The sequence below is a fragment of the Acanthaster planci genome, linkage group LG09, assembly GCF_054643075.1.
Source record: "Acanthaster planci isolate LZ-2023a linkage group LG09, COTS_SCS, whole genome shotgun sequence".
In the NCBI taxonomy this organism is placed as follows: domain Eukaryota; kingdom Metazoa; phylum Echinodermata; class Asteroidea; order Valvatida; family Acanthasteridae; genus Acanthaster; species Acanthaster planci.
The window spans coordinates 9972871-9983372 of NC_141785.1; the positions used below are offsets into that span (position 1 = coordinate 9972871).

The 10502-nt window shown below is 42.8% G+C and overlaps 1 protein-coding gene across 2 annotated transcripts in view; it reads left to right on the top strand.

Annotated features, from left to right (window-relative positions):
- Nucleotides 1–10007, top strand: part of LOC147798124 (somatostatin receptor type 4-like) — a 27585-nt gene extending 17578 nt beyond the window's left edge. For both annotated transcript variants that reach the window (XR_015426461.1, XR_002598336.2), the window contains exons 3-4: nucleotides 5391–5486; nucleotides 6585–10007. The gene's annotated coding sequence lies outside the window, so the exon portion shown is untranslated. The remainder of the gene's footprint in view (nucleotides 1–5390; nucleotides 5487–6584) is intronic.
- The last annotated feature ends 495 nt before the right edge of the window (nucleotides 10008–10502 follow it).

A 10502-nucleotide genomic window follows, 5' to 3' on the forward strand; every position in this document is an offset into this window, starting at 1 on the left:
GGAGTCAGTTAAAGATAGAACCTTTGCTTGGGTAAATGAAGGGGTAAGTACTTCTGAGCCCTCTGTATCCATGTTGGCTGATATTGGTATGAATACCTCTGTCAATCTTAACGCGCGCATGCCCGAGCCTGTACCGTTAATGCAGCACAGCATGGCCATCCCCATGACAAGTGTTAACCCTCGTGAGGCAGCAAGTCAACACACTTCACATGTCATGTCAAGCGCATACATTTCACACGGGGCAGCAAGCACTCATCCTCCTGGGGTAATAAATGCGCCGGTTTCGTGTGTTATGGCAGACTCGTATGTTTCTCACCAGGCAGCAGGCGTACAAGTGGCCAGTTCCTTGCCACAAGTCTTTAACCCAAATGCCTCCGTATTTCTTCCTAACACCATGTTAGTTCAGTCTTTGCCCACAGTTCGTTTGTTCAGTGACATGCCAGTTTCCAAGTTCTCACCAACCAGTGGTGCATCCGCCATGGAAGGAGTGGGCAGTCAATCCCCAACCCAGCATGGTGCCCCCAGGCAGCAGTCCACCAAGAATGGCAAGGTTCCAGAGCCATCGACCTCAAGAGAGGACACAGACACTTCCAGTGGTGAAGAACAGGGCGAATCAAGTTCCTCCAATGGTGACGACCCATCAGAGAGTGATAAAGGTAGCAAACATTCACACTGTTCTAAGGGATCTTCCAAGGCTAAGGACAAATCCCCAACTCCTGCTGCTAATGCCAGTAAAGGCCCTGTGACGACTTTCGCAGGCCCGTTTGGCTATGGCTTTGGAATTTGGGATAGCCTCCCCAAGTTGGACATCCCTAAGTTCGACAGTGAGCATGATGTTAGGCAGTATGTAACCTTTAGATCTCTGTGGGACAGCATCATGAAAGGCCCCATGCATCAACTGCCAGAGGCCACCAAATTCACCTACCTACGAAGTCATCTCGGAGGTCGTCCTCTAGCCATTGCTGACCGTAATCTCATCTTGGGAGATGGAGCATATGCGGCGACAATGAAGCAGTTGCATAAGGCATATGGGGATCCAGCACGAATAGTCCAAGGCCTACTCAATCAGCTAGAGGCCCGTCCTGTCCTTGCGTACAATGATTGGTCTGGACTCCGTGACTTCTCAGATGAGCTGGCCACAGCAGTAGAAACAGCTGAAAAATTGGACTTTAGTGATGAGCTTAAGCACCACCGCTATGCCACTGAGCTTGTCAAAAAATTGCCTGAGAGGCTTCACTCAGAATTCCTGTCCAAAATGTGGAATCAAGGCCATGGTATGAGATACACAGTACATGGTCTTAATCGATGGTTAAAGAAGAAGACTGGCCCAGCTAGTTTGATCCTCCTAGAAAAGGCAAGCAAGTCAAAGTCCCCCAGGGAGTCTTCACAATGGCGGAGTCAGGGGCAAAAGAAGTCTCCATCCAACCAACCGTATCCATCCAGATCTTACATGGCCAAAGCCAGTCCTCAGTCAGCAGCGACTGCATCAGCAGTCAGAAAGAAGATTGCTACTGAGACCAAGGCCCCGAATGAAAGCAATGCATCTGCAATGACTCCAGAGAGGATTAGCTGTTTGTATTGCAAAGTCAGAGAATCGGGCCACTACCTCGAAACTTGTCAAAAATTTCAGGGCTTGACAAGAGAACAGAAGTTGCAGTGGTTGAAGACAAACCAACGATGTAAAAAATGTGCAAAGAAACATGAAAAGGAATGTGTGTATCCTAAAAAGTGTAAAGAATGCGAAGGTGACCACCGCACCAGCCTCCACGAACTTTCTGAACCCATAGCTAAGGAAGCAGTAATGTGTTCAGGGGTGGGGCCTAGCCCTAGAGTGGACTACAAGCGTGATGTTTTGATTAAAGTTGTGCCACTTACAGTGCATGGGCCTTCAGGTCGCATTGACACCTTTGGCGTGTTGGATGAATGTGCGGAGAGGACAATGGTCCTGCAGTCTGTTGTTGACAAGTTGAATATTCCTGGCCATGAAGAACAACTTTGTATAAGCACTGTGATGGGTGACACCAGCTGGAAGGGAAAATGTGTTGACTTCAAAGTCTCTGCTCGTGGAGACAGTGAAAGGTACGGCATACAGTGTGCTTTCAGCGCCCCAGATGTTCAGCTAGTTGATTACAGTGTGTCTGCAGAGGATCTACAAAACAAGTGGCCTCACTTACGAGGGCTAGCATTGTTTTCGGCCCACAGGGTTCAACCGTCTGTGCTCATCGGTGCGGACCATGTCGAACTCACGCTTTCGTCTGAAGTCCGCTGTGGTCCAAAGTGTAGTTCCCCCGTGGCAGTAAACACCTTGTTTGGCTGGACTGTCCTTGGTCACCAAGGTCTCCAAATTCCTGGTAAAACTTTGGAGGGCCGAGGCATTCTGTTCACATCATGTGCTACACAGCAACCCGACCAGCAGCTGCACCAATTGATGGAGCAATTTATGACAGTTGATAAATTACCACAGGTAAATGAAAAGCAGGTAACCCGCTCGAGGATTGACAAGCTTGCCATCAACATGCTGGAAGAGAACACCAGGGAAGTTGAAGTTGATGGGGTGAAGCGGCTTGAAACTCCACTCTTGTGGAAGCCTAACCACAAGAAACCTTCCAGTCTCCCACAAGCAGTATTGGCATTGGCCCGCTCAAACCAAAGGAAGATTGACGGAAACTCAGAGTTGGCAGATTATTGTCGCACGTACATCCGGAAACTCCAAGACCAGAAACAGGTCAGGGTTCTTGGACCGGTGGATGACTTGTCGGCAGACCAACTACGAGGTTGGTATATTCCATGTCATGTTGTACAAAGTAGTGGAAAAAACTGTCTTGTTTTCAATTGCTCATTTGAGTTTGGAGGCCAGAGCCTCAATCATGAACTGGTTGCCGGCCCCACCTTGGGTCCATCTCTGTTGGATGTTCTCTTACGATTTCGTCAGGGTCGAGTGGCGGTTTCAGGAGATATAACCGCCATGTTTCATCAAGTTAGACTCCGACCGGAAGAGCGACCAATGTTTCGGTTCCTTTGGAAAGATGAGCATCTTGACAAATGGGTTGTCATAGAGTGGTTGGTGCTTCCATTCGGGGCTGCATGTAGTCCGTGCTGTGCAACATTTGCCCTTCAGAAAGCTGCTGTGGACCGGGTAGACCAGTATCCACGAGTCCAGTCTACAATAGAGAAAGAGACCTACGTAGACAACCAGCTGGCAAGTCGAGACACTGAAGAAGAGGCTATCCAACTTGTCCAGAGCACACGCAAATGTTTAGAAGAAGTAGGATTCCAGATGGTGAAGTATGCGAGTAGTCACCCCATAGTACTTGAGAGTCTTCCCAATGAGGCTTGTTCAACTCGTCAGGTACAATCGTTGTCACTGGACCCACAGGGGGGCGATCCAGAGCCAGCTCTTGGTCTATGCTGGGACTGGAAGAGTGATGAGCTGTATCACCCAGCCAGGGTTCCAGAACACAATGTGCTGACTAAGCGCATAGCCCTCAGGGCCCTTGCAAGTCAATTTGAACCGTTGGGGGACATTGCACCCTTCACAGCTAGAGCCAAGTTGCTTGTTCGTGATTTGTGGTTAGAAAAGCTGGATTGGGACCAGAGGGTAACTGATCCTGGTTTAACTCAGAGATGGGAAGAGTGGTGCACGGAGTTGGAGTATATCCCACAGATACGGTTGTCACGGTGTTATACACCACCGTCTGTTGAGGCAGCCACGGCGAAGAGGTCCTTACATGTCTTTTGTGATGCTTCAGAGAAGTTGTATGGGGCAGTTGCCTACTTACGTACCGCTGACAGCGTTGGGGAGATCCACACAAGCTTTGTGTTAGCCAAATGTCGGGTAGCACCAAAGCGTCTGCTATCTATGCCACGTCTTGAGCTAATGGCGGCTCTCCTTGGTGCCCAACTCGCGCAAGTCGTCCTAGAGGCTCTTACAGTTGATGTTGAGTATACTCTGATGTGGAGCGACTCCACCACTGTACTCAGTTGGGTTCAGTCAGAGTCATGCAGGTTCAAGGTTTTCGTTGGAACTCGTGTTGCCGAGATACAAACATTGTCTGAGGGTATGGAGTGGCGCTATGTTCGAAGTGAGGATAACCCTGCTGACGATGTCACCCGTGGCTTACCAGTTGCCAAATTAGGGAAAGGCTCCAGATGGACTGATGGCCCAGGGTGGCTTCATGACCCTCAAGAGGAGTGGCAGAAGGACAGTGCATGTATCTTGGCACAAACTCGTGTCAATTCTATCGTTGAACAAAATGAAATCAAGAGTGTCTTCTGTGGTCTCACAGTGCCTACCTCAGAGGTTGATGTTGACTTTACAGCCTTTTCAAGTTGGACAGAATTGGTCAGTGCAGTTGGAAGGCAGCTGTACCCAGATGATCAGTTGCTGGATGGTATTCTAACTCCAGAACAAACCCAGGAGGTGGAGATTTTGTTGCTTCGAAAGGCACAGAGCGAGACCTTTAAGGAGGAAGTCGGTGCTCTTTTGTCCAATAAGGAGCTGTCTCGAAATAGTCGTCTTCTTGAGTTGGCACCGGAGCTTGACCCAGTTAACAAGCTGATTAGAGTTGGAGGTCGCTTAAGGAAGGCTTCCTCAACAGACACTGCTTTGGTTGAGCCCCATCCAGTTGTTCTTGACCCACACCATCCTTGCTTGAGTAAGAATAAAAAAAAAAACTGTGTTTTCATTGCAACTGCGTTCTTCAACTTTTTATCGTTTCAACTGAAGTGTTACGTTTTTGCCATTGCCTTAACAGTTAGCAAATTTCTTGGTGAAATTTGGGGGCGGCCATGTTGCAGCAGTGCCGAGTTTTCACGGCCGTCTCGTGAGGGCGCGCTTCATAAAAAGGCCACGCTTAGCGCTAGCGCCTCGGTGTATACAAGTTAACAGAATTCAGAACAGGGTTACAAATCAGCAATCATCATACATCCTAGGGGGTTCAGAAGTATTCAGTTGGCTCACATATATTCAAGGGAGGGACAGCAACTACATAGGGTTTTTTCTTGAATTTCTTCTTAAATGCAATAAACCAGATTGCCAACTAAACTTGGAAAATAGTCTACAAGCTAAGAAACTAATTTGGCAACCGTATTTGCATAACTATATCTAAAGTTCCAGCCAAAACGTTAACGGGTTGGTACAAATGTGTTCTGCAGGGTGTTGCACAACATCTTTATTCACAGCCGTCAGTTTGTACCTCACACTGCAGGCTAGGGCAACTCCCAATTTTCACCAAGGTGTAGTCTTTCATTCAGGACCACGTGGTCGTTGAGCGGTACAATGCGCAAAATTTAAAGCATCTGCACGGACACGTGGAACAGGTGGTCGTGCATTCGCATTATCGTGCGTTGTGTTAAAACCGCACACCTTTTTTTGCATTATATACATGCAGGCTGGCCAAGCTCGGCAGCCATTACAATTTTCAACCTGTATGCTGCTGGTCTGGGTATTGGAGGCTTGATGATGCATAGATGGAGACTCAGTGCGGGTGAGCTTTTTAAAAATTAACACCAAAAACATATCTTTCCCTCGACATGTTACAGCAAACACTGGCTGATATGTTAACTCTGAGAATGCTGCAGCTTGCAGGGATTCAGTGTATAAAGTCATGAACTTGCCGTCATTATATCGATGACTAATGAAGTAGGAAGTACCGACTCGAGCTGAAAAATCACAGGCTAATTGTTCGTCCGTGCATCGTAAGAAAAGTATGACTTCGGTATTAAAAGTATGCCTTTACTTGAACACTTCCGATTCCGCTAACTTCGATGGGAGTTATATATTCAAGTTACATTCAAAAGGTCTTGGGCATGTCATTCCCTTGTAATTATTGTAATTAGCATTTATAGATGACCAGGTTTAATAAGAATTATTTATAATGTAACCGAACATGTTTTGAATTGCGTATGCAAACTTAACTGTGAATCCTTAATATTCTCTAAGCAATGAAATGTCCTTAGAAGTCAACTTTAACTGTGGAAATATTGAGGCATCCATTACTTAAAAGAACAGAATATTTTTAGACCAGTCTCAATGGTTTGTGCACAGGGCATTATCATGCGACGTCAGTATTATGGCATTATGGAAAGTGAGTAAGGCAAGCCTGATTTGAGCCAAGTACCTCATCAAGCTGGCGTTTTTCTCTGGTTCCTTCCAAAAGAAACAATGAGAATATCCAAATCTTGAATGCAATTTCGCCGCAGGTCCGGCACAAACTTATGCCAGTAGCTCCACGGTTATATTGGAGAGACGTCAGCGGCGGTTAATTGGCTTACAATACAGTCGACAATTTGTGGCAAGAGGCTGTATTTAAACCCCTGGCTGACCATTTGGTTCGGAGACACCAACCATAACCCATCTGGCTATGCACCTACACTTTCCGACGGAATAAAGATAAAACATTTCCTGTTTTTATATGAAGCTGGTTATCATTCTTTCCGTTAAATGTGTCTTGGTACATTTTCTTTTCCTTGCAAAATCACGTTCTCGTATATCCTGGTTCCAGTTGCTTTGTGACCCGTTCTTATTTGTGCCTATAAACAGGCACAAATAATTTTCTTTCGCAGATTAAACTCTCTTCTTTTAGTCTGTTTGTTTGAATGCAGATATTGACTGGATGTGGGACTGACTGGATGTGCGACTGCACGATGTGGAGGTTGAGTCTCTTTCCTTGTTTTGGGGCAGCAGAGATAGCTCTTGCTATCCTCAGGAGCTGATCGACCCTGCCCTTGCGAGATCACGTTTTTCCTGTCGCCTGTTGTCTCCGTTTTGTGACTCGTTCGTGTATGTGCTTGTTTTGTTTGTCATTCTCAAGAATTTCTTTTGCATGTCACTAACTCTCGCCTTTTAGTCTTTGTGTTTGCATGCAGACACTGACCCGATTTGCGACTGCTTGGCTGACTGCCCAAAGTGGAGGTTGAGTCTCTTTGCTTATATTTGGGTAGCAGGGATAGCTCTTGCATTCCTCAGGAGCTGATCGACCCTGCCTTTGCGAGATCACGTTTGTCCTGTCTCCCGTTGTATCCGTTTTGTGACTCGTTCGTGTATATGCTTGTTTTGTTTGTCATTCCTAAGAATTTTTTTGCGTGTCACTAACTCTCGTTTTTTTAGTCTTTGTGTTTGCACGCAGATACTGACTGGATGTGCGACTGCTTGGCTGATGTCGTACATCAGTGCCACTTACTGCAGCTCCCAACCTGCATACTTGGAGGCTCCTGACCTAACCTGGCGAAGACTGGACCACTAGTCTCAACACCTGCGCAATTTACATATAGTGAGCAGTCGTGGCATTAGCGTCTGGCTTCCATGTCTGAGTTATCTACAGACACCCCAAAGTTATACACAGTGACGAGGTAGTAAAATGTGCTTCTTTGTACATGTACATTGCGTGCTATTTTACATAACTGAAATGGTATTGAAATACCTGGATGATTTACTGCTGTATATCGCACCGTGATCTGTCATTGCAATGTTAGTCATACAGTACATATTTTTGAAATGGTTTCTACATTGATAATATTGTGATTAACAGGACCTTACAAAGCATGAAGGAGATATGTATTTATAACAATATTTTTCACTACGTATCATGTAGATTTGAGAGGAATCTCTTGCTAAAAATACAAAATATAGGCAATAACTTCCAAGTTGAGTTTATACTCTTGCTTTGTATTCAAGGTGGGTTTCAGATGTTGTTACATTTAACATCTGTGAAGATAGTTGTGTGTTGCCATGTCGGTTTTATATGTGTAAGTCTGACCGAATATTCCAGACCAAACCATGTACATATAGGTTGTCCGTGTTATGCACTGCCGGCTTGTGGGTATGCTGTAATATTGTTGTTCAAAACCTGGCTCCAATTAATTATGTGCAAATGTTGGCATGGCAAAAGAAGTCGGAAAACTAAAATGTATCTCATACACATATGAGTTAAATTGCATATACATATAAGTTGAATCTCGCACAAACGACTTACGCTGTATGTGGGTTCTTGCGTGACTTGTTCACTAATATCCAGCTGAGTAATTTTAGCTCTAACAAATGACTTGAATCTTATACCCATAATTATGCCATAAGAGAGAGAGGCAATTCACCATCTCTCTAATAAAGCTTCGTACTGCACTAAAAAACAGCATACAGGTAATTACTGTTCCTTGTTGATTACCTTGAATATGCAAGATACCTGACAGCTCAGATTCTAATTTTTTTCAGAGATATTGCACCTCTATTTTTCTATTAATATTTTCAAAAATTTTGCACTACAATAAGGTATCATTGAAGCATTCATTTTTATAATTGGGTAGTCTATGTAAGAATCCATGTATGCAAGAACAGAATTCAGTTACCATAGTTTGTTGAAACAGCTTGTATGCAGTAATATGACAAATTATAAAACTGTAAGAAGCTGTAGTTTATATTTTATTTTCATTTTTTGTAGAAATGCTGATTTTTTAATTAGTTTTGTTTTTGTACTGTCGCATGATTGATCGTCTCTGCGAGTCGCGTAAAAGCAGACGTTAATACAGATTTTGCAGATTTCACTTCACATTTTACTGGAAGCAACCGACTCGAAACCTAAGACAATTATTTGTAGAGTGCAGTTATTCGATGAGTACAGTGTTTTTATTCATGCTGTATTGCCGTTCTAAAATCTTTCATGAAAAATGTTTGAATATTGGACAATCTATTGATTCTTTCAGTCAGCTTAAATTATTTAAAGACCTCGAGCTTTTTTAAAAACTTCAAGTGCGCAATTCATTTTTGCCTTGACGATCTTGAACTCGAATATCGTTGAGAAACATCTGAAGTCTGTTTCAAATTGGGGCACTTTCATGTATTTTGGGACAGAGTTCCATGTCCAAACAGCATTTGACAACCTGTGCACAAAAGCTATGAGACTGATCTGAAAATAATTCTTAGTGTTTAGTAAATACTGCAATATTTTCCCTTCTAAAATTATTAACTTTACAGGACGTAATCATTTTCTGATGGCTGATAAACTACTGCAAGGGAAAACCAGTGAGGTCATATATAAAAATCCTACCCTTATTTTGTCTATAATTTGCGGCTTTGCTTTCATATGTAACTGTACAACATGATTTCTGGCAAAAGTTTGGTGGTAAAACGAGACATATTTTTATTACAATTTCCATGTGTATCATTAAGCCTTTTTTTTTAAAGATCTCTTCACTATCAAATAATTTAGTTGCTAGCCTATAAGAACTCATACTTTTTGTGGCAGTCCTATGACGTAGTTGGCATAGCTTGTTTAACTTAACGTGGTTATAAGTCCAACAAATTTTACGAATCGTCAAATGGTAGCTGCCAATGAAAAGAGCTCCAGTTCGTTCGAAGGGCTTTTTGTAATTTTGAGAGTTTGTTTTAATTATATTTAAATTTGACTGGCCCATTAAAAGCAAAATAAAATTAAGCTGGCCTTCTGAGAAATCTCTTAAAGACCTTATTGATTGGGAAGTCATTTTGATCATGTTCCCAGAATCGATATCAAATTCAATGGAATCATACTAGTTTGGGTCTCGTGTCTCACTTTTAGAATGTGTTTAAAACATAATCAAAAACTTTAAATGCTTCATCAGCATAAAATGACATTAATTTTTTTCTGAAGTTTTAATTCACTGCTTTCATTTATGGGTTCGTAAATAAAGTTAACTTCGCTTTCAATTCATTAGGGCCAACTCGTAAAGCTAATTCTAACCTTAAAAAGATTATGCATGTTCAAGATCTGTAGTATATGTATTAACCTTGGACATGTATCATTTTGTATGGTCGTATTTTGCTCTTAATGCACGCTTGGAATTTCTACCTTTAAGTGTTTTAACAGGGATGTTTATTTTTATTACTCGCTTATAACGATTACAACTAGATATAATGTACAAATGTTGAATTTCACAGAATTATTGAATGAAAGAATTATTGTGTTCCCTTGATTAAGTTTCAGGACTTGCGGGTAGTGACAATAAAATTGGAATCAAACTCCTAAACTCATGAATCTTTCCCGGAAGCCATTATGATCAGTTGTTTGTCCTTGCAAAGTTATTCAGATGATTTTTTTTCCTAACTAGAATGTAACTAGGGTTAAAATAGCCAACTGGGATCTATGTAGGGACATATGAAACATCCCTACTTAAAAGCCACCAGTCCCAGTGTCAGCCATCCACTTAGTGTCGCTTTTATAATGTTCAACCCTAACAGGAAATGAAACATGCACAGCGCAAGCTGGAAAATTGATATGAATACATGCCACACAGTTCATTTGCTTTCCGCCACGCCCCCTTGAAAATGATTGCACTACAACCTGTAAAAGAACACAAAAACTTCAAAGTGCATTCAGCCAAAAAAGATAAAAATGAGTACACTAATTTAAAAGCATGTATTTGCAATGCATTTGTACTACACTCTTTGTGTACGTATTTTGTGTTTCAATTGACTTTATTTTCAATATTTGTTTTTCTGTTGTAAATGAAGTGTTGGTGCCTTTTTGGTT